Genomic DNA, 25,247 nt, shown 5'->3' with positions numbered 1-25,247 from the left:
ACACATCAAAATAAATAAATAAATAAATAAACAATAAAAATAGTCCTCCATGATTCCACACCCTTTCCTTCTCATCCTTGTTTGCTTATCCAACATATCCAATTTCTTATGCCAAAAACTTGATTCTATTCTTTGTTCTTTGGTCCTCATCTTCCACATTGGATAATCACTAAGACCTGTCAAAACTACCTCCTAAATATTTTTCAAATTCATCTCTTTTTCTTAATCCTTTTGCAACGGGGTTGCTGCAATAGGCTTTTTGTAACCAGCCATTTGGCCTCCCATTGTACCTCAAACCAATCTGTTCTTCGTATCTCAGCCAGAGTGATGTTCCGAATGCCAACATGATCCTGTGACGTCCCAGGTTAAAATTTTTCTGTGCTCCACACGCCTTTAAAATAAAGTTCAAAGTCTGTAAGCCAGCTTGCAAGTCTTCCATTACCTTGTAAACGTACCTCTCATGTTATGTCTCACCAATGCCTCCCACCTCACCTTGAAAACCGAGCTGTGAATCAGTGGAATTTCTAAAAATTTGACACTCCTGGTCTTACTTCATGGGCATTGCACTTGCCATAGTTTTACCTTTTTTTAATCCTGTTCTTTACTCCACTTCAGGTTTCAACTTAGTACTTCCTTTATGGATTTTTAACTTGACCTTTCCTTCAAGACTGAGTTAGATATCCCTCTTATGCTTTTCTGTTGCATGTTATATTTTCACCATTTTTAATCCTTATCATAGAATATTACAATTGTTTCTTTTTCTGTGCTCTTCCACACTAGACAATGAGTTTCTGAAGGGCAGGGTTTGTCTTTTTCACTAGGTTAATCTCCCATGGTCTTGGCACAAAGTAGAGACTCAATCAACATTTGTTGACAGGAATTCCAGTAGCATAATGGCATGTGCTATGGTATTTCTCTTTACTGGTTGTAGAGTGGCATGGATGATTGGAACCACCAGTAACCACGTAGTTGAACTGCAGAAATAAAGAGGAAGTGTGGGCAGTTCATTCACTGTAGCATGGAAGAGAACCAAAAAACGTAATCATGGCAAATTTTGAATTCATCTTTATTGGAATATCATCTTTATTTTGGAGAGTTTCAATGGCTTCTGATATTCTATGACATTCATCTTCATACATCTATCTTTGTTATGGACAGGATGATCCTTTACAGGGGTTTTTGGGGATGTTGTGGGGGATGGATAGGGAAAGATAATCTCTCATTTTTGGAACCATTTCATGCCCCAAAAATCTTCAAACCTCATGCTAAGATATAGTATTTTGTTTTTGTGCCAGGCAGCGAGGCTTCATTCAACAGTGGCATTTTATTAGAAATGTACTATCACAGATAATTTCCAGGCGGGTATTTGAAATGGATTATTATATGGAAAAGGAATTTTCAAAACCCATCTCTGTATTTAAAACTCTTGGATAAAATAGCAGAGTGTATCTGGTATAAGGGGACCACTTAAAATTCTATGTTGCAAATAGTGTTGCTAAAGAGAACTTTTAGGTCTCTCATAATTCTGAGCTGCACCTGCTCACTGCAAGTTTTAGTCATATTTCAGGCAGGGTATTTGACAATTGAGTAGTAATGAGGTTTATGGTACATTTTATTTAACCTTCCATCAGGTAGGCCAATTAAAATGTTACATCTGAAAAAGCACATATTTCGATTTCTGCCTAGGGATGTAATACATAAACTTACGTTTGGACATGCCTTTGCTTTATACCCTTCAATTAATGACATCTCCCAATTTATTCTCTTGGGCTGGTTAGTTCTACTCCTCAAGGCCCAGTAACAATAAACCCCAAACTATGAATTTGATCCCATAAAAGACAGTTGGTGTTCACTGAATGGAACATGAAAGAGTAGCCTTACCTGTGTCCACACTTTGACTTGCGCTTTTTCAGTTGTGGTCAAAAAAAGCAAAAGTGAATTTGGATGGATTTTTTTCAAGGACGTTTTTTCCTTCTAAAAAGAAAAATCAAAGTAACCGGGCCAAGAGGGAACTATTACTGTTACTGGAAACCTTTCTTCGTAACTTTGGTTTCCTTTACCTTTCCCAGGGTAAAGTAAAGAAAAATGGACCAGTCTGGTTGATAGAATCCTAGAGAACTTTATTGTCTTCCTGATGACACAAGGATGATAAAAACCAGCAATGTAACGAATTAAGCTCAATTCTAAGTAAAAAAAAAATATAGCATATTTCAATGAATTATTTAAACAGAAACAAGTGCAAAATTAAGGATAACTAAGCATAAAAGTTCAGACTGAACAATCATGGGAGTATTTAGGGACACAGAGAGAGAAAGGAAGCTGAACAATGACATGTCTTCTATACAGCACAGTCTCTTATTATTGGAATTCAATTATGCCATGCATGAAAGCATGTCATTCTAAGAACTGTAAATTACCTAGTCTAATTATTTGGCAGGTTTTGGATCTGACCTTCCATTTTGGCTGTGTATCAGCCATAAGAATACCACAGACTACATAGCTTAAACCACAGAAATTTAATTTCTCATAGTTCTGAAAGGTAGAAAGTCCAAGATCAAGTTTCTGGAAGGGTTTGGTTTATGGTGAAGGCTCTTTTCCTGGCTTGCAGATGGCTGCTTTTGTCCTCACATGGACTTCCTTTGAATTCGAAGAGAAAGAGAGAGAGAGAGAGAGATTTCTCTCTTTTCCTCTTCTTGTAAGGCCACCAGTCCTATTGGATTAGGGTCTCATCTTTATGACCTCATTTAACCTTAATTACCTCCTAAAGACACTATCTCCAAATATAGTCACTACAGTCACACTGAGGGTTAGGGCTTTAACATATGAGTTTTAGGGGGGACAAAATTCAGTCTATAGCAGACCCTAAGAAAGACTAAGGGATTATTAGAATTTAAGAACAAATGTACAGCCCATATGCAGTAACGGGGCCATGAATAAAGAGGGTGGAGCTTATATTAACCTGCTGATTTTGTTAAAATCCCAAATTCAACTAAACCAAATTTTCTTTTTTTTTCTTCTTTATTTTTTAAATTTTGTTTTTTTATATTTGAATTTTATCTTATTTTTATTTTTTATCAATTTCATACATATTGGTATATATATGTCAATCCCAGCCTCCCAATTCATCCCATCACCACCACCACCTTCCCCCCGCTTTCCTCCCTTGGTATCCATACGTTTTAAACCAAATTTTCAAAAAGCAATATATAACTCCTGAAACAAAAGAAGACAAATTGTGTGATGAACATGGAGATTCATCATCTGTTCCTCCTTCAAGGAAGGAAGTTGTTGTGGAGCTGCTGGGAGTACTGTCTGCAGACCTACATCAGTGCACAACCCCTGCAGGTACTGCTTCAGCTGTAGAGAACCCCTTGCCCAGGATGACACCTTTCCCAGGGCGGCGAGCATCTGAAGACTGATCCAGGTAGGAGTATTTAGAGATTATTTCAGCACAGCAAGTGACAGATCTCATGGGCCATTTTAGCTCCAGAGTTCCCTGTGGGGTTGGCTGAAGCTTTCGTTGGTCCCACAGCCTTGCTTCCTTCTCTGTTCTATGGGTGTTAATCCCGTGGCATGCCCTAATAAACATCCTGCACACTGTACCCCATCTCAGAATCTACCTGTTGAATAACCTAACCTGCAACAGGTTGTGATCCAGTTTCATATGACTCATCTGTTTAGAATCATCATAAAGTATGATCAAAAGCAAAAGAATGAGATATCTTTATATATACTGACAACTAAGTTTACAACCTGATTCATTTGACCCATCACTGTTTCCAAGAATTTCTATCATTTGTTCTTTTTAGTATACAAATGTATGTGTATATTATTTTTATAAAATTTGATCATGATATATGTATATGTATGTATATACATATATATACACACACATTCGTTTATATATATTCATTTGTTTTTTATGTTGCTTTGACTAAATCATGGTTTTTCTTTCATGTCAGTACCTAGACAGTTTCACAATACATAGACAGTTTTAATTCCCCCCCATAACTTTTTAATTTGAAAAATTTCAACCCTTCAGAAGAGTTGTGAGAATATACTTTATCCAGATTAATTATAAATAGTGTGCCACATTTTCTCTCCTTCTCTCTCTTTTGTTGTATATATATGTTATATATAGTTATATAATTATACAAATTTTTTAAACTCAGTTATTTGAAAGCAGGTTGCAGATCTCAAGATAGTTCTCAAGTAAATACTTCAGGATGTATTTCCTAAGTACAAGAACTTTCACTTAATAACAACAAAGCACAATAAAATACCACACTCCGAATATGTAACATTGTTGTAATATTTCTAATATATAATCCATCTTCAAATTTCCCTAATTGTCTCAAAATGTCCTTTTTTTTTTGATCCAGGATCCAACCAGAAATTATGCAATGAATTTAGTTGCATGTCTCTTTAGTTTTCTTTCCTCTGCCTTTTTTTTCTTTGATATTTTATAATATTACTGTTTTTGAAGAGTTCAGGCCAGTTGTTCTGTAGAGTGACCTTCAATTTAAATTTGCCTGAATGTTTCTTCATAATTAGTTAATATTACATAGACAGTATAATATAATATCCTTCAAGGTATATTATATAAGGCACTATATTAAGTTAATTTATCCCATTGGTGATGTTAGTGTCCACCAGATTTCTTCATTGTAAAGGTCCTTTTTGAAGAAGCAAATATTAATAAAGAATTATATAGACTAAAACTCTTTTCTCATCTAGATAATTTTTTTTAACATCTTTATTAGAGTATAATTGCTTTACAATGGCGTGTTAGTTTCTGCTTTATAACAAAGTGAATCAGTTATACATATACATATGTCCCCATATCTCGTCCCTCTTGCATCTCCCTCCCTCCCACCCTCCCTATCCCACCCCTCTAGGTGGTCACAAAGCACCGAGCTGATCTCCCACTGCTATGCGTCTGCTTCCCACCAGTTATCTATTTTACGTTTGGTAGTATATATATGTCCATGCCATTCTCTCACTTAGTCCAACCTTACCCTTCCCCCTCCCTGTAACCTCAAGTCCATTCTCAAGTAGGTCTGTATCTTTAACCCATCTTGTAGGTTATTCTGAACACTTTTTTTCTTTTTTTGTTTTAATTTCCATATATATGTGTTAGCATACGGTATTTATTTTTCTCTTTCTGACTTACTTCACTCTGTATGACAGCCTCTAGGTCCATCCACCTCACTACAAATATCTCACTTTTGTTCCTCTTTATGGCTGAGTAATATGCCATTGTATATATGTGCCACATCTTCTTTCTCCATTCATCTGTTGATGGACACTTAGGTTGCTTCCATGTCCTGGCTATTGTACATACAGCTGCAATGAACATTGCGGAACATGACTCTTTTTGAATTATGATTTTCTCATGGTATATGCACAGTAGTGGGATTGCTGGATCATATGATAGTTCTATTTATAGATTTTTAAGGAACCTCCATACTGTTCTCCATAGTGGCTCTATCAATTTACATTCCCACCAAGAGCGCAAGAGGGTTCCCTTTTTTCCACACCCTCTCCAGCATTTATTGTTTGTAGATTTTTTGATGATGGCCATTCTGACTGGTGTGAGATGATACCTCATGGTAGTTTTGATTTTCATTTCTCTAATGATTAATGATGTTGAGCATTATTTCATATGTTTGTTGGCAATCTGTACAACTTCTTTGGAGAAATGTCTGTTTAGGTCTTCTGCCGATTTTTGGATTGGGTTGTTTGTTTTTTTGATATTGAGCTGCATGGGTTTCTTGTATGTTTTGGAGATTAATCCGTTGTCAGTTGCTTCATTTGCAAACATTTTCTCCCATTCTGAGGGTTGCCTTTCCGTTTTGTTTATGGTTTCCTTTGCTGTGCAAAAGCTTTGAAGTTTCATTAGGTCCCATTTGTTTATTTTTGTTTTTATTTCCATTTCTCTAGGAGGTGGGTCAAAAAGGATCTTGCTGTGATTTATGTCATAGAGTGTTCTGCCTATGTTTTCCTCTAAGAGTTTGATGGTGTCTGGCCTTACATTTAGTTCTTTAATCCATTTTGAGTTAATTTTTCTGTATGGTGTTAAGGAGTGTTCTAATTTCAGTCTTTTACATGTAGCCATCCAGTTTTCCCAGCACCACTTATTGAAGAGGCTATCCTTTCTCCACTGTATATTCCTGCCTCCTTTATCAAAGATAAGGTGACCATATATGCGTGGGTTTATCTCTGGGCTTTCTATCCTGTTCCATTGATCTATATTTCTCTTTTCATGCCAGTACCATACTGTCTTGATTACTGTAGCTTTGGAGTATAGCCTGAAGTCTGGGAGCCTCATTCCTCCAGCTCCATTTTTCTTTCTCAAGATTGCTTTGGCTATTCGGGGTCTTTTGTGTTTCCATACAAAATGTGAAATTTTTTGTTCTAGTTCTGTGAAAAACGCCATTGGTAGTTTTTTTTTTTTTTTTTTTTTTTTGTGGTACGTGGGCCTCTCACTGTTGTGTCCTCTCCTGTTGCGGAGTACAGCCTCCAGACGCACAGGCTCAGCAGCCATGGCTCACGGGCCCAGCTGCTCTGCGGCATGTGGGATCTTCCCGGACCGGGGCACGAACCCGTGTTCCCTGCATCGGCAGGCAGACTCTCAACCACTGTGCCACCAGGGAAGCCCCCATTGGTAGTTTAATAGGGATTGCAATGAATCTGTAGATTGCTTTGGGTGGTAGAGTCATTTTCACAGTGTTGATTCTTCCAGTCCAAGAACATGATATATCTCTCCACCTATTTGTATCATGTTTAATTTCTTTCATCAGTGTCTTATAATTTTCTGCCTACAGGTCTTTTGTCTCCTTAGGTAGGTTCATTCCTAGATATTTTATTCTTTTTATTGCAATGGTAAATGGGAGTGTTTTCTTAATTTCACTTTTGGATTTTTCATCATTAGTGTATAGGAATGCCAGAGATTTCTGTGCATTAATTTTGTATCATGCTACTTTACCAAATTCATTGATTAGCTCTAGTAGTTTTCTCGTAGCATCTGTAGGATTCTGTATGTATAGTATCATGTCACCTGCAGTGACAGCATTACTTCTTCTTTTCCGATTTGGATTCCTTTTATTTCTTTTTCTTCTCTCATTGCTGTGGCTAAAACTTCCAAAACCATGTTGAATAACAGTGGTGAGAGCGGGCAACCTCGTCTTGTTCCTGATATTAGTGGAAATGGTTTCAGTTTTTCACCATTGAGGATGATGTTGGCAGTGGGTTTGTCATATATGGCCTTTATTATGTTGAGGAAAGTTCCCTCTATGCCTACTTTCTGGAGAGTTTTTATCATCAATTGGTGTTGAATTTTGTTGAAAGCTTTCTCTGCATCTATTGAGATGATCATATGGTTTTTCTCCTTCAATTTGTTAATATGGTGTATCATGTTGATTGATTTGCATATATTGAAGAATCCTTGCATTCCTGGAATAAACCCACTTGATCATAGTGTATGATCCCTTAATGTGCTGTTGGATTCTGTTTGCTAGTATTTTGTTGAGGATTTTTGCCTCTATGTTCATCAGTGATATTGGCCTGTAGTTTTCTTTCTTTGTGACATCTTTTTCTGGTTTTGGAATTAGAGTGATGGTGGCCTTGTAGAATGAGTTTGGGAGTGTTCCTCCCTCTGCTATATTTTGGAAGAGTTTGAGAAGGATAGGTGTTAGCTCTTCTCTAAATGTTTGATACAATTCGCCTGTGAAGCCATCTGGTCCTGGGCTTTTGTTTGTTGGAAGACTTTTAATCACAGTTTCAATTTCAGTGCTTGTGATTGGTCTGTTCATATTTTCTATTTCTTCCTGGTTCAGTCTCAGAAGGTTATGCATTTCTAAGAATTTGTCCTTTTCTTCCAGGGTGTCCATTTAATTGGCATATAGTTGCTTGTAGTAATCTCTCATGATCCTTTGTATTCCTGCAGTGTCAGTTGTTACTTCTCATTTTTCAGTTCTAATTCAATGGATTTGAGTCTACTCCCTTTTTTTCTTGAAAAGTCTGGCTAATAGTTTATCAATTTTGTTCATCTTCTCAAAGAACCAGCTTTTAGTTTTATTGATCTTTTTTATCATTTCCTTCATTTCTTTTTCATTTATTTCTAATCTGATATTTATGATTTCTTTCCTTCTGCTAACTTTGGGGCTTTTTTGTTCTTTCTCTGATTGCTTAAGGTGTAATGTTAGGTTGTTTATTTGAGATGTTTTTTGTTTCCTAAGGTAGGATTGTTTTGATATAAACTTCCCTCTTAGAACTGCTTTTGCTGCATCCCATATGTTTTGGGTCATCGTGTTTTCAAGGTCATTTGTTTCTAGGTATTTTTTGATTTCCTCTTTGATTTCTTCAGTGATCTCTTGGTTATTAAGTAGTGTGTTGTGTACTCTCCATGTGTTTGTGTCTCGTACAGATTTTTTCCAGTAATTGATATCTAGTCTCATAGCATTGTGGTCGGAAAAGATACTTGGTACAATTTCAATTTTCTTAAATTTACAAAGGCTTAATTTGTGACCAAAGATATGATCTATCCTGGAGAATGTTCCATGAGCACTTGAGAAGAATGTGTATTCTGTTGTTTTTTGATGGAATGTCCTATAAATATCAATTAAGTCCATCTTCTTTAATGTATCATTTAATTGTGTTTCCTTATTTATTTTTATTTTGGATGATCTGTCCAGTGAAAGTGGGGTGTTTAAGTCCCCTACTATGAATGTGTTATTGTCGATTTCCCCTTTTATGGCTGTTAGTATTTGCCTTATGTATTGAGGTGCTCCTATATTAGGTGCATAAATATTTACAATTGTTATATCTTCTTCTTGGATTGATCCTTTGATCATTATGTAGTATCCTTCTTTGTCTCTTGTAATTGTCTCTATTTTAAAGTCTATTTTGTCTGATATGAGAATTGCTACTCCAGCTTTCTTTTGATTTCCATTTGCATGGAATATATTTTTCCCTCCCCTCACTTTTAGTCTGTATGTTTCCCTAGGTCTGAAGTGGGTCTCTTGTAGACAGCATATATACGGGTCTTGATTTTGTATCCATTCAGCCAGTCTATGTCTTTTGGTTGGAGCATTTAATCTATTTACATGTAAGGTAATTATCGGTATGTATGTTCGTATTACCATTTTCTTAATTGTTTTGGGTTTATTATTGTAGGTCTTTTCCTTCTCTTGTGTTTCCTGCCTAGGGAAGTTCGTTTAGCATTTGTTGTAAAGCTGGTTTGGTGGTGCTGAATTCTCTTAGCTTTTGCTTGTCTGTAAAGCTTTTAATTTCTCCGTCATATCTGAATGAGATCCTTGCTGGGTAGAGTAATCCTGGTTGTAGGTTTTTCTTCTTCATCACATTAAATATGTCCTGGCACTCCCTTCTGGCTTGCAGAGTTTCTGCTGAAAAATCAGCTGTTAACCTTACGGGTATTCCCTTATGTGTTATTTGTTGTTTTTCCTTTGTTGCTTTTAATATTTTTTCTTTGTAGTTAATTTTTGATAGTTTGATTAATATGTGTCTTGACGTGTTTCTCCTTGGATTTATCCTGTATGGGACTCTCTGTGCTTCCTGGACTTGATTAACTATCTCCTTTCCCATATTAGGGAAGTTTTCAACTATAAGCTCTTCAAATATTTTCTCAGTCCCTTTCTTTTTCTCTTCTTCTTCTGGGACCCGTATAATTCGAATGTTGGTGCCTTTTTAAAATTTTCTTTTATTTATTTATTTTTTGTGGTACGTGGGCCTCTCACTGCTCTGGCCTCTCCCGTTGCGGAGCACAGGCTCCAGACACACAGGCCCAGCGGCCTTGGCTCACGGGCCTAGCCGCTCCATGGCATGTGGGATCTTCCCAGACCGGAGCACGAACCCGTGTCCCCTGCATCGGCAGGCGGACTCTCAACCACTGCGCCACCAGGGAAGCCCTGTTGGTGCCTTTAATGTTGTCCCAGAGGTCTCTGAGACTGTCCTCAATTCTTTTCATTCTTTTTTCTTTGTTCTGCTCTGCAGTAGTTATTTCCACTATTTTACCTTCCAGGTCATGTATCTGTTCTTCTGCCTCAGTTATTCTGCTATTGATCCCTTCTAGAGAATTTCAGTTTTATTTATTGTGTTGTTCATCGCTGTTTGTTTTCTCTTTAGTTCTCCTAGTTCCTTGTTAAACATTTCTTGTATTTTCTCCATTCTATTTCCAAGAATTTGGATCATCTTCAGTATCATTATTCTGCCTATTTCCTCTTCATTTGTTAGGTCTGGTGGGGTTTTACCTTGCTCCTTTATTGCTGTGTGTTTCTCTGTCTTCTCATTTTGCTTAACTTACTGTGTTTGGGGTCTCCTTTTCGCAGGCTGCAGGTTCGTAGTTTCCATTGTTTTTGGTGTCTGTCCCCAGTTTCTAAGGTTGGTTCAGTGAGTTGTTTAGGCTTCCTGGTGGAGGGGACTAGTGCCTGTGTTCTGGTGGATGAAGCTGGATCTTGTCTTTCTGGTGGACAGGTCCAACTCTGTTGTTGTGTTTTAGGGTGTCTGTGGCCTTATTATGATTTTAGGCAGCCTCTCTGCTAATGGGTGGGGTTGTGTTCCTGTCTTGCTAGTTGTTTGGCATAGGGTGTCCTGCACTGTAGCCTGCTGGTCGTTGAGTGGAGCTGGGTTTTGGCGCTGAGATGGAGATCTCTGGGAGATTTTCACCATTTGATATTACGTGGAGCTGGGAGGTCTCTTGTGGACCAGTGCCCTGAACTTGGCTCTCCCACCTCAGTGGCACAGCCCTGACACCTAGCTGGAACACCAAGAGACTGTCCTCCACACAGCTCAGAATAAAAGGGAGAAAAAAAAAGAAAGAAAGAAGATAAAATAAAATAAAATTAAATTAAAAAAATAAAGTTATTAAAATAAAAAATAATTATTAAGAAAAAAAAATTTTTTTAGTAATAAAAAAAAAGGACAGAACCGTAGGACAAATGGTAAAAGCAAAGCTATACAGACAAAATCACACACAGAAGCATACACATACACACTCACAAAAAGAGAAAAAGGGTAAAAAATATATATATCGTTGCTCCCTAAGTCCACCTCCTCAATTTGGGATGATTCGTTGTCAGTCAGGTATTACACAGATGCAGGGTACATCAAGTTGATTGTGGAGATCTAATCCGCTGCTCCTGAGGCTACGGGGAGAGATTTCCCTTTCCCTTCTTTGTTCTCACAGCTCCAGGGGTTCAGCTTTGGATTGGGCCCCGCCTCTGCGTGTAGGTAGCCTGAGGGCGTCTGTTCTTCACTCAGACAGGACGGGGTTAAAGGAGCTGCTGATTCGGGGGCTCTGGCTCACTCAGGCTGAGGGGAGGGATGGGTACGGAGTGCGGGGCGAGCCTGCGGCGGCAGAGGCCAGCTTGACGTTGCACCAGCCTGAGGCACGCCGTGTGTTCTCCTGGGGAAGGTGTGGCAGTGGCGGGCCGCACACGCTCCCGGGAGGGGCGGTGGAGAGTGACCTGTGCTCGCACACAGGCTTTTCGGTGGCGGCAGCAGTAGCCTTAGCGTCTCATGCCCGTCTCTGGGGTCCCCGCTCATAGCTGTGGCTCGCGCCAGTCTCTGGTGCTCCTTAAGCAGCGCTCTTAATCCCCTCTCCTCGTGCACCAAGAAACAAAGAGGCAAGAGAAAGTCTCTTGTCTCTTCGGCAGCTCCAGATCTTTTCCCGGACTCCCTCCCGGCTAGCTGTGGCACACTAGCCCCCTTCAGGCTGTGTTCACGCAGCCAACCCCAGTCCTCTCCCTGCGATCCGACCTCCGAAGCCTGGGCCTCAGCTCCCAGCCCCCGCCCATTCCGGCGGGTGAGCAGACGAGCCTCTCCGGCTGGTGAGTGCTGGTCGGCACCGATCCTCTGTGCGGCAGTCACTTCCGCTTTGCTCTCCGCACCCCTGTTGCTGTGCTCTTCTCCGCGGCTCCGAAGCTTCCCTCCCCTGCCACCCTTAGTCTCCGCCCTCGAAGGGCCTTCTAGTGTATGGAAACCTTTCCTCCTTCACAGCGCCCTCCCACTGGTGCAGGTGCAGGTCCCGTACCTATTCTTTTGTCTCTGTTTTTTCTTTTTTTTTTGCCCTACCCAGGTACGTGGGGAGTTTCTTGCCTTTTGGGAGGTCTGAGGTCTTCTGCCAGCATTCAGTAGGTGTTCTTTAGGAGTTGTTCCACGTGTAGATGTATTTCTGATGTATTTGTGGGGAGGAAGGTGATCTCCGCGTCTTACTCTTCCGCCATCTTGAAGCCCCTCCATCTAGATAATTTGTTTAACTTTTATACTTAAGTTTATTTCACGAAACCATATTAACCCACATCCCATGACAAACAATAGGGACATTATCAAAAGATCTGGGAAAAATCAACTTGTAAGTTTGACATTGATTCTCAATTCAGAAATTTGTCCTTAGAAGTACCATCTAGTAATCTTATCTTCTTATTGTGGCCTTTTGTCATTTTATGACATGCAGTGTCTGCCCAAAAATACTTGGGAAATTTCCCTCATGGATCTGAACATTCTTAACCTCTTGTCACCTAAGATATTGCTTCCATCTGTATGTTGTCTTCCCAATGTGCAGTAAAACTAAAGGAGAACATCACTGTTACATGAACATCAACATTGAACATCAACATTACATAAATCCTATATATCAAATGGAAGGAGAGTAAAGGTAAACCTTAAAAGATGACAAAAAGTATTGCAGACTATCACCAGATGGCCCTTTCGAAAGTTAGAAAAATAATGGATATTGGAAATCATAGTGATAAAGGGAAAAATAGAAAGGGGGAATGCAGTGCAAGCAAATTGGCTGCAAATTGTGAACAGCTCATCCCAATTCCAGTGGAACATTTTTCTTTCAACATTTGAATCAGCCAATTTGGGTTTAAAATTCTGGCTCCTCCCTTTTATTACTGCTTGATCCTGGGCACGTTACTTAATTAAACTCCCTAAGCCTCATTTTCTTCATCTATTAAATGGGGATAATAATATTCATGTTGCATAAGTTTTATAAGGTTAGAAATATTGGATGCTCAATTCCTAATTTCCAGTAGATATTAAACAAAAAGTATCTACTGTTATAACTATTACTAAACTATTACTAATGAACCTTTTTATGGTCCTTTATAGTATATAGACAACATTCACATCAGACATTCTCTCATTAAATTCTTGCAAGAAAAAAAATTACAGATAAGAAGTGGAGGGTCAGCAAGATTAGCAAAATTAGCAGCCTGCCAAGTCACATGTTAATGAAATGTTAAAGCTGGAATCCAAACCCACATTTTATAATTTTTAACTAGTATTGCTTTTACTCTATGTTGTTAAACTAAGAGTGAAGGAATAGTGCTATCTCCCTATACAAAGAAAACATTAAAATTTTTTTTAAAATTTTATATTAAAGCATAGTTGATTTACAATGTTGTGTTAGTTTCAGGTATACAGCAAAGTGATTCAGCTGTACATATACATGTATCTATTCTTTTTCAAATTCTTTTCCCATTTAGGTTATTACAGAATACTGAGCAGCATTACCTGTGCTATATGGTAGTAGGTCCTTGTTGATTATCTATTTTAAATACAGCAGTGTTTTTGTTTGTTTGTTTTGTTTGTATTTGTTTTTGGCCGTGCCATGCAGCTTAAGGGATCTTAGTTCCCCAACTAAGGATCAAACCCGGGCAACCTGGGGCCCCTGCTATGGAAGAACAGAGTCCTAACCACTGGACTGCCAGGGAATTCCCTAGCAGTGTTTTTAATGTCTCTAAAACAGATGAATAAATAGCATCACATAGTTTATGTAATGATAATTTTAATGAAAGAAAAAATGTCAACTCCAAATGAAAGAAAATAAACTGTTAAACAGAACTGCAAGAAACAATGTTTTTTAGAAACAAAACAATTATCTCAGTATTTCCTCATAGAAGATATTTGTCCCCAAATATGTGTTTGAAGATCAAACCACTGTTCCTTTATCTTTTTTTAACAGCTACAAGATGGGTTTTAGGAGCATGATTATTAGATGTTCTAGCATTGTTTGGCAGAAATTCATGCTTATTATGGAACAGGTTATTCTTTCTAGTTGGCTTTGTGGACACTTGTTTATATCCAGATGGGTTAATTAATTATGCAAATGATCAATTATCTAACTCTTTTAATATATAAATATGTGCTGGTCTATGCCTATATGAAATGGCTTATGTCTACATGATCTTTTAATCTATTGGAAGACAGGTAAATAAATACATATGTAAATAAATCAAATAAATATTTACTGAGCTCCTACTATATGTCTTGTACTGTGCTAGGCCCTAGAGTTTAACAGCAATAACAAGACACAGTTATATTGCCCTCAAAGTGATTTCAGTTTGTTGAAGGAAAAAAATGTATACCCAACGAAAATACATCGTGTAATGCATAAAAGAAGTTCAACAAAAGCTAGTTTGTGATATAGGTCACAAAAAATAACAAAAACACATTACTTCAGGATTCTAGAGAATGAATTAGGACCCTACTTGTTTTTTTACAAAGATCTGAGGGGAGTCAGTGAGATTTACGCACCTTCAGAACAGCTTTTTGGCTCTCTGGATCAACCACTGGGCTGAGCCATGGCCCTTTGGATATTTCCCTGCCTGTAGTCATGTCTCTATGAAGTTGGAGTTGGTTTTCTGTAGAGTCAGCAGAAATGACTTCTACTGTAATCCAAGGCCCTTGCTGTTATCCAGGGACTTGTCCCCATGGCATGGACACAATAGAGTAGGTTGATTGATTGGCACCAAGTTTTTGGTCTCCATTGGGTTGCTTTTCTTATAGGATAGAGTATGGGTAAAGGTACACATAGAAAGTTAGGCTGATGGTCAGAGGCCATCAAGATGTGTTCTGATACCTGGACCATGATTATCCCGTCAGCATGCTTTTTTCCTCTGACCATCTGCTTTGTTAAACAGTCAGAATCACAGAATCATAGGATTCCTATATCACAGCGCTTTACAGTTTATAAAGCATTCTAATGCATTACCTCATCATAACAACAACCCTATGATGTAGGATGGGCAGTTTTTATCCTTCTATGACAGATGGGGAAGCTGAGAGACAGCAGGTTTCTTTAGTTTGTTCAACATCACATATTAGAATAAAAGCCGAGCTGAGAGTAAGCCCCGTTATTCAGGCTCCAAAATCTTTGCTCTTTGCAATCTAGCACACCTGCTTCATGCTGTGCCACCCCAAATATTATGGTGCCCTGTTCTCTGCTTTCCTTTACTTTTTCTACTCTCTTCACTGTCTCTTTATCCTTTCTTTTCCTGCCCCTTCTTTACTTACTCCAGTCTTCATTTCTCATTTTTTCCCTTTCTTTTCATTCCTCTTCTCCCCACGCCTGCCCTCCCTTTTATTCTTCTGCTTGAAATTTATAACTAGACTGACTGGCTAGCTGAGGGAAGACTTCCCTGATCAAACTGCCCCACTTTGGTGATTTGCATCAGCAGGGCTATGGATTTCATATAAGTATATAGGAAGGATTATCATTATTGTGAAATCATAACCCAGGATATGTAGAATATCTGGGTTGGAATGGAACTTCAGTCATTTCTAATTCTTCCACTGAGCAGTTGATCTCCCTTAGGCCTGATATGCTAGCCTGTGAGGGTCAGGGGGCTGGCGTCAAAGGCAGCCAGGACACCTTCCATGGGAAAAGAGGAAGAAAGAAGTAATATGGGTTTTTGTAAACTGACAGCTCTTGCAGAACAGTTCCCAATGTTGTTTTCTGTCTGCTCCTCCCCATTTCTGGGAGAGTCAGATCAAAACAAGGCCAACTAGGAACATCTGTATATGAAGCATAACAAAAATAATGTCACATATGTGACACAGATGAACAAGAATATTGTTTGTGTGCTGTAATCACAGTCTTAGGATTTCCTAGAAAGTGGGATATTGAACAGAAAATTCATCCTAAGCACAACATTTCCATTCTTCATTTCTAAACATGAGGTAATGAACTTTCCATTTCCCCTGCCTATTTTGTTTCTGTCTCTTTAAAATAATGTACTTGTTGAGATTTGTATTTGAAACTATTTTTGGAAATAACTGGAGCATGCAATCACTTAGTAACATGTAGAACAGTAAGTCCCCATTTCTCTAGAGCTCCAGATTTGTCCCTTTTGGAGTCTTAAATTCAACCACCCATCTGTGCATTTGGTCCTTAGAGACTAATCAAAGCCAAAAAAGATGAAAGTCTTTGGGAGTCTTTGGGCTTTTGAACATTAAAACCACTGGATCTGCAGTCAGGAAAATTCTGGATTCTGGGTCCAAGATCTGTCTTTAGTGCTCTGTTACTTTGGGGAAAAAAAAAAAAACACTTGATTTCTCTGCCGTTTCCTTATCTACAAAATAAGGAGACTGAACTAGGATAAAATGCTATGATTTTAAGATATTTTAGGAATAGTCTGTGTTTCCAAAGCCCTGAGATGCCAAAGGAAAAGCTGTAGGCCATTGGGTAGATGGAAATCACTTTCTGGTTTATCTTTCATTGACTTTTACAATAACATTATAATAGAACAGATGTTTTTGATGTTTAGTGAATGATTGATATAAATTGCCATAATAACATTGCTTTACTGTTTTCATCCTGGTTCATTAACTGTCATTAAAGATACCATGTGACATATTTTGCATGTGCTGTGATGTAATCATCCAGAAGCTGTATTCCTTCCCCTACCAAAGGATCCCCAAGCTGGCCATTTGAATCAATGGAGGTGTGAAATTCATTTCCGGATCATCTCTTTAGGAGATCACAAGGTCATTGGCTCTCATCAAGAACATGGATAAGGAAAACAAGATACTGGAATAGAGCAAGAAAGAAGCCAATTCCCACCGCTCCCTGAAGTTTAAATAGTTCCCCTGTGGTTTCAAGTTCAGTTCTGTTCTGCTTTTAATTTAAAACCATTCTCTACCAGGCAACTGATTTTTGCTACTCTCTTGGGTGATTTTCTAAGACAGATTTCACTGTATTCTACCCTTGTGTGTGCACTTAGCTCCCATTAGCAGTAATGGGTGTTATGCATGTATAGCTCCCATTAACAATAATGGAAATTATACTTGTGCATCCAGAGGAAGGTATGCTCCCCAATGTTGGAATGTTTTCAGGAGGAAAAGAACCCCTTAGGTAGCATTTGGCTTTTGTTTTAGGCTCTCTATTGTGGTGAAGATTTGTGCTGCCGAGAATGAACACTGTGTGAAAGACTGCCAACTTCCCCATGTGCAATCTGTACAGTATTTTTTTTTTTTTTTTTTTTTTGCGGTATGCGGGCCTCTCACCGTTGTGGCCTCTCCCTTTGCAGAGCACAGGCTCCGGACGCGCAGGCTCAGCGGCCATGGCTCACGAGCCCAGCCGCTCCGTGGCACATGGGATCTTCCCGGACCGGGGCACGAACCCTTGTCGCCTGCATCGGCAGGCGGACTCTCAACCACTGCGCCACCAGGGAAGCCCTGTACAGTATTTTTAAAACTATTGGCTTATCATTTTTTACATGACTAAAACAACATTCAGGCAAAACTGGTTAAAGAAGTAAAACAGATTCAGATCATTTAATAAAGGGCCAGGGAGGGGGCTAGGTAAGTCCCTTAAAGCCAGGGATTCTGGTAAGGTAGTGTTACCTGTTTCAGGGTAACAAATATAGAGTAGATTTGAATGGATGGAGAAAGTAATTCTTCAAAAATAACTGAGTGCTATTTATGCAGACTCTAATAGCATTCCTCCAGATGAACATGCTTTAACTCAGAGACAATTTTTATCATTAATACAGTTATGAAAAATGGTAGGTCAAAGGTGTTATTACAAGGGGTTGTGAATCATCAGCTTATTAATTTTAGAAAAAATCATGCAAAAAAGGATATTTAATTTTAATATGAAGTCAAGAATATGATTCATCTTCATTTTTATGATTGGAAGAATGCACTTAACACTTAAAAATATTTTTGGATTGTCAGAATGGTGGTGTAAGTATTTACCTCTTCTGAAAGTGCCTTTTGTGGAATTCCAATATTATTGTTAACCTGTAATAGACACTGGTCTGTGTCTGGCTTTGGGGAACCCCCTGGCACTGCTTGGAGATGTATAAAGTCAGATCCTGTGTAAGGCTTGGGCTTTGGTAGTAAGAGTGAGTCACATAAAAACCTTGGAGTGTTTAAGAGCACAAACCCTGGAGAGAGATATACCCAAGTCCAGATGATGACTCTGTCAGTTGGGAATTTATTTTACTTCTCTGAGCCCAAGTTTCCACATTTGTAAAATGAGGATCATAATTCTCATCATGTAGTTGTTGTGAAGATTAAATGAGATCTAAAATTGCATTAGCTGAACTATTGTCACCTATTTAAGGAGATAAAACTTGACAATGCTAGAAATCAGAAAATTTCTCTAGCCAGATCATCTTAAGTAGCTTTAATTATCTCTAACCTGTTGTATATTCTACACACAAACTTTATTTTTTCCACTATTTAACCAAAAACCTGCCTATCATAGCCTGTGCTTCTAATTTTAGAGGAAGGATAAACTTAACAACACTCTCAGGAAAAGAATCCCAAATACACAAGCTGCTATTTCCTTTATTCTTCATACTAATCAAAGTAAAGAAAAAAAAAATATATATATATATAAACTATGAATTTTTAAAGAATATACAGCTATGCAGGAACCTAAATTTATTTGTTGAGGATGGTGAAGACTCATATTTTCTTTCCCTTGTTGACTCATCACTGTGATATTGAATGTGTGAGGAACTTGTAAACAATGAAATTCTTTGTAGTGCTTATACATAAATTCTACTACTGTCTTCAAGATATTGAAATATTATGTAAAAATATAGATCTTACCAATTCATTTAGTAAATTAGCTAATCATTTAGCATGCTACATTGGAAGGAGAAAGAGACTATGCATGTGACCACAAGCATGATACTTAATCTCCATAAACATCAACTTCATCTGCAAAATGAACATAGCATGTATACTTCATCAGGTTGTTTTGAGGAATAAATAATATATAACATGTATAGAGCACCTACTGTGGTGCTTAGTAAATTTTTTTTCTCTCAGCAAGGTCTCGAGGATGGAGAGAGCAGCCTTAAGATGGTACCACAGTTGTAGGCTGTGGGCAGTCAGCACCGCACAAGGTACTTTGGCTCCTGAGGAAATATTGGTGTGGGAAGAATAAGTACTCATATGAATGAGGAAGGCTCCAGAAGATGATGAAGGATATCTATTTCATTGATTACTCAGGCTTGCCCAGGGCCAGCATAGACAGCTGCAATAAAAGCATGCCTAAGTTCTTTTCAGAGTAGTCTGCCTGACTCTGAAAGGGTGAAGTTCATCTGCAAGAGATACCAGGGCAGGAATCCCTTCCACTTTGTCCTAGGACAGATGGTGAATTACAACCTTATTGTAGCCAAGGACTACTTTGTAGAATCTCTAATTTTTGGAAGGATTCCAAGCAAATTGCATTTATTATGTAATGATTGTGGTCCCATTTTTAAGACATGGATATCTGTCAATCAGGGTTTATGATTGTGTAGATAGTCTGTGCTTTTATAGAGTTGACATAATCTGTCTTAAAAGTTAAAAGAAAAATAACCTGTAGAGTTTTCTCTTAGGAAATATTCAACTTATGCTTTCATTCTTTGTTTGCCCATTTGTTTATTTATTGGAACCACTGACTATAGCTTGTGGACCCCTAAAGATCAATGAACTTGGGCTTGTTATTTTTGTTTACAGGTTGTATATAAGATCTGTGCATACTGATTTGCTCAGGTTGGGACAGAGCCATTGTGAGTAGGAATTGCTATCCCCAACACTCTCTATACTCTTACCTTACTATATTTTTTTATAGCACTCATTCCCACTTGTACTTATATGTTATGTTTTTGTTTACTGTCTGTCTCCATGAGAGCAGTGACTTTGTCTATTGTTTTTACTGCTATATTGCCATGACCTAGATCATTGCCTGGTATGCGGTACCTATTTGCTGAATGAAGTGGTTGTTGAACAATTGTTTCCTTTTAATAGCTGCATTCTCCTGTAGAGGTGGCTGGGGAAGTGGAGAGGAGGTTTCTATTGAGTTCTATCTGCAAGACCAGTGGCATGGTACTGGGAACTGACTCAGGAAGTTGGGAAGAAGAGGCAGATGTAAGCCCTACCATTTCCATGAGCTCTTTGGACATGTCAGTTGATCTTCCTGAGCCTTGGGTTTTGGATCTGAGTCTTTACTGCAACCCTCTGAGGGTTGCAGTAAAAATCAAGTATAATAATATATACCCTATCGGTTTGTGGACTGCAAATATTTATTAGCATGGCATCACCAGAAAAAGCAAGACATTTGGGACATCGTCCAAATAGTTGTACTCTGCCTCTAAAAGCTATATGGATTTGGGTTGAATATCTTTCCTTTTCTAGGTCTCAATTTCTTCACCTGGAAAAGGAATTGTTATTAATGATCCTGAACATCCCATCCAGCTATGAAAGTCCATGTCATAAGGACTGTATTTTTCTTTTCATGTTCCTTCCTGAGGTTAGGGATTATGTAGGTGTTTCTTCAATTTCTATGAAAATACCATAAAAAAGATTTAATGTCAGGTGTTGCTTCATTTTCTTTATCGCCATTAGGCATTGTCCTACTTAGAGTGACAAATTCACAGTCTAACAGTGCTTAAGTTTTCAGTATCTTTCACTACGACAGCCCACAGTGGCTACAAGGAGCACCTTTTCCCACATAATTACTACTGTTGATGTGAGACTCAGCACATTTGACAGAGGCAGCTTGCTGTGATGACAGAAAGGGTGCTGAGTTATACAGGAGTCCAACTTTCACACTCACATTATTCTGTCTTTGGAAAACATGTCTTCCACTCCCCACTAAATGTGAGAAAGAAAACTGCTTTGCCTGTACAGAGCATTCTATTTTCAGAGACTCTCTGAGGAGATCATGACAGCCATGGGCTGGATTTATGGGTGAGCTGTGCTTACCAGCTTACATCTTACATCCTAAGCTGATGAATCCCATAGTTCATGTTAACATGTCTGGACTCTCTACACAGTGAAACTCATGCTTTCCTCCAGGAGGAGACAGGCACTGAGGGCCAGGGAAGCTGCTGCAGTGCACTGGGGGTTTAATACCATGCAGAGGATGCTGTTATTAGGAAAAGAAATCTCCTTTAGGGCATCGATTTCTTATTTCCACATAAGGGATATGGTACTGTCCCTGTACCTGTCTCAAATCCTAGTTGGGGTTATTAAACAGTGATTGGACATGAAGCTATTGAACTAGGAGTGAATGTAGATAGAAAGCCATTCAGTCAGTGTCTGGGTAGGCAGTTACTCACTTGGGTTTCGGTGAAATAGGTGGAGTGATGGAGAAACTGCAAAGACCAATTAGAGTTCGAGTACTTTATATTTTAGTTAATTTAAAGTGTTTTAAGGTTTGCCATAATCTCATTCCAACATATAGGCCTAACTCTTTCTCATTTCTCCCCAGAACCTGTCCTTAATTCCAACTAGTCAAATCTTACTGCCTTTAATTTGAATTTCGTCTGTGTTGCTTTCCTCACGTGATGCCTTTGGTCTAGAGATCTGTCTCCTTTGCCCCCATTCATCTAATTCCTGTACTTTTCTTAAGGTACAGATGCAGTCCTTCCTGCCTCATTTTACCCTACAAGCCATATAAATTGCCTTTTTCTGAACTATTACTATATTTTATCCTCATATGTTAGATTTAACTCCATCATAGGTTATATGGCCCTCTGATTTCAGAGCATACTTTGTTTTAAAAAAACTTCTCTTGATTTCTAATGAAGTATTAGAAATATAGTAAGTTCACACAAATTTCTTATTTGTTGGTTGCCAGGGTCTAAATGATTTCTTTTTTTTTTTTTAACATCTTTATTGGAGTATAATTGCTTTACAATGGTGTGTTAGTTTCTGCTGTATAACAAAATAAATCAGCTGTACCTATAAATATATCCCCATATCTCCTCCCTCTTGTGTCTCCCTCCCACCCTCCTATCCCACCCCTCTAGGTGTACACAAAGCACCGAGCTGATCTCCCTGTGCTAGGCGGCTGCTTCCCACTAGCTATCTATTTTACATTTGGTAGTGTATATATGTCCATGCAACTCTCTCACTTCGTCCCAGCTTACCTTTCCCTCTCCTCGTGTCCTCAAGTCCATTCTCTATGTCTGTGTCTTTATCCCTGTCCTGCCCCTAGGTTCTTCAGAACCATTTTTTTGTGTTTTTAGATTCCATATATATGTGTTAGCATACGGTATTTGTTTTTCTCTTTCTGACTTACTTCACTCTGTATGACAGTCTCTAGGTCCATCCACCTCACTACAAATAACTCAATTTTGTTTCTTTTTATGACTGAGTAATATTCCATCGTATATACGTGCCGCATCTTCTTTATCCATTCATCTGTCGATGGACACTTAGGTTGATTCCATGTCCTGGCTATTGTAAATAGAGCTGCAATGAACATTTTGGTACATGACTCTTTTTGAATTATGGTTTTCTCAGGGTACATGCCTAGTAGTGGGATTGCTGGGTCGTATGGTAGTTCTATTTTCAGTTTTTTAAGGAACCTCCATACTGTTCTCCATAGTGGCTGTATCAGTTTACATTCCCACCAACACTGTAGGAGGGTTCCCTTTTCTCCACACCCTCTCCAGCATTTATTGTTTGTAGATTTCTTGATGATGGCCATTCTGACTGGTGTGAGGTGATACCTCATTGTAGTTTTGATTTGCATTTCTCTAATGATTAGTGATGTTGAGCATCCTTTCATGTGTTTGTTGGCCATCTGTATATCTTCTTTGGGGAAATGTCTCTTTAGGTCTTCTGCCCATTTTTGGATTGGTATGTTTGTTTTTTTGATATTGAGCTGCATGAGCTGCCTGTATATTTTGGAGATTAATCCTTTGTCAGTTGCTTCATTTGCAAATATTTTCTCCCATTCTGAGGGTTGTCTCTTCGTCTTGTTTATGGTTTCCTTTGCTGTGTAAAAGCTTTTAAGTTTCATTAGGTCAGGGTCTAAATGATTTTTAACAATTTTTTTTAAATCTCGAATTCAAATGAAAGCATCTTTGATCTCCCAAAACTGTGTCTTTCATTTTTTTTTAAAGCTCTTTGTTAAAAATCTGTAAAGAACTGGAGTTCCTTGGTGGCCTAATGGTTAGGATTTTGAGTTTTCACTGCCATGGTCTCGGTTCAATCCCTAGTCAGGGAACTGAGATCCCACAAGCCACGGGGTGTGGCCAAAAAAAAAAATGTGTAAAGAGCCATGTGAAGAGCCTAGTACAGACCCTGGCATATATTAAATGCTCAATAAATTTTAGCTTTATCATTGTCACCTTCACTGGCTTTGTTTCTCATGACTCAGTTTGTGTCAACATAGAATATGTTTCATGCTTAGTCCCCCCTAAACACACAATGCCCCCACATCCTTCTCTGTCTCAGGGAGGAAGGGCAGCCCTAATTCATTGTCTTCAGGGTCACCATCTTCTTTCTCTCCCCTTCCCCCTCCACCATAATACTTCCTTCTGCTAGTCAGTATTATTTTTAGCATCTTCTAAATTTATTTCCCCCATTAACCAATGCACTGACCTCTCTCTCCATGGAGTCTTCCACAATAATGGGCTGTTTATGCTTAATGGTATTACAAATTTAATAATAAACCTATTATGAATGATAATTTCAGCAATTTTTAAATATATTTCTTTTTTAAATAGTGGCAAGATCTTTCAGTGATTCTGTACTTTTAGTTTCATGTACTTTATAGAATGCATTCAAAGTCATTTGCTTAGATTTTTTTCCTGAATGCTTCCTAATCATTCTTAATTACTTTTAGATGTAGATAGAGTGAGAAACCTTTTCTGTTTAAAGAAATGTTATTTACCACAAAAGTAGAGCGTGCAACAGCTGGTTGAAAAGAACCCAAAATGAAGAATTATAACATTATAAAGAGAAAGATTAACTTTCTTTCTTATCAACTTGTTTTGGTTCTTGAAACTAGCTTTCATTTTCTCTAGAAGTTGATTGGAGGGTGGGGGCAGAAGGATGTCAGCTATATTAAGGGTGTCTGTATACTGGAGTCAGTTAGATCTGTTTGGAATTTTGGCTCTGCCATTCCCTAATTGGGTGATCTTGGACAATTTATTTAACATCCCTGGGCCTCAGTTTTCTCATCTATAGAATGGGTATAATATGGGTTCAACCTACCTTGTAAGGTTTTCATGTTTTTTAAATTGAATAATATTTATAAAAGACAACACAATGCCCTAGAATATAGTAAGCACTTGCTGCAACCGTGGAGTGATTGCATCAGCTAGAAGAAAACTTTGCTTATTTCATAGTCCATAGTTCAATAATTTCCGAGGCAGCTATTTTGACCTGCCATTCTCTGTAGCTTTGAATTCACTGGAGCCACCCTAGCTATAGTTCTTTGGGAGTTGCAGGGCTGCGACTTCTTTAATTCAACTGTTTTCCCAGTGCCTGGAGTGGAGTTCCCTATGAAAACCGGAGAGAAATGTGAGGAGGTGTAGCCATAAACAAGATTATGAAGGAGACGATTCGTGCTGTTCAGTGTCTTCGCATTTACTTTTTCTATGTCCATGGTTGAAAACTTCCACGCGCCTGGGTATGTGTAGCAGCAGCTGCACTTAATTCTAGATTTGTCATTAATTCAGTTCATAGACACAGCTTCGAGCAGAAGATGGTAACTGGAAGCCATGGTGATAAATGACAGGGGCAGTTCAGGCAAAGAACCAGGGAACTCTAACGTGGAGTAATATTATATTCATGTATTTGTTCATTCATGTATTTATTTATTCATCCAGTAATTATTGAGGAATTTCTATGTTCTAGGCACTGGTCTAGGTGCTTAGGATATATGTCAACAAAACAAAGAATGTCCTGCTTAAGGTCTAGAAGAATGGATACACAATAAAATAAGAGAAATATGGGAAGATAGAAGAGTATAGAGAGGGGCCTACCGTAGTCTATGGGTCATGGAAGGCCTCCATAAAGGAGTGTTATTTAAGCTGAGTAGGCAATAGCATGAGGGGATGAAATGTGTTTCAAAAGAAAATAGCCTATGAAAAACACAAGGGGCTTGCAAAAGCGTGCTGAGAATTAGGGCTTGTTAGGCAGGCTAACATTTTGTCGCCCCTTAAAATGGATATTTAAAAACTATTCATTCAATATTT

The 25,247-nt window shown here is 38.4% G+C and overlaps 1 long non-coding RNA gene across 2 annotated transcripts in view; it reads left to right on the top strand.

The window, feature by feature from the left end:
* LOC109547422 (uncharacterized) overlaps positions 1–25,247 on the top strand; it is a 243,337-nt gene that overhangs the window by 116,647 nt on the left and 101,443 nt on the right. For both annotated transcript variants that reach the window (XR_002173222.3, XR_012324279.1), the window contains one exon: positions 3,278–3,424. This is a non-coding gene — a long non-coding RNA (uncharacterized lncRNA). The remainder of the gene's footprint in view (positions 1–3,277; positions 3,425–25,247) is intronic.

This window comes from Tursiops truncatus, chromosome 1, assembly GCF_011762595.2.
Source record: "Tursiops truncatus isolate mTurTru1 chromosome 1, mTurTru1.mat.Y, whole genome shotgun sequence".
Lineage (NCBI taxonomy): Eukaryota > Metazoa > Chordata > Mammalia > Artiodactyla > Delphinidae > Tursiops > Tursiops truncatus.
Note: the sequence above shows the minus strand (reverse complement) of the source record. Positions and strands in the feature narration are given on the sequence as shown.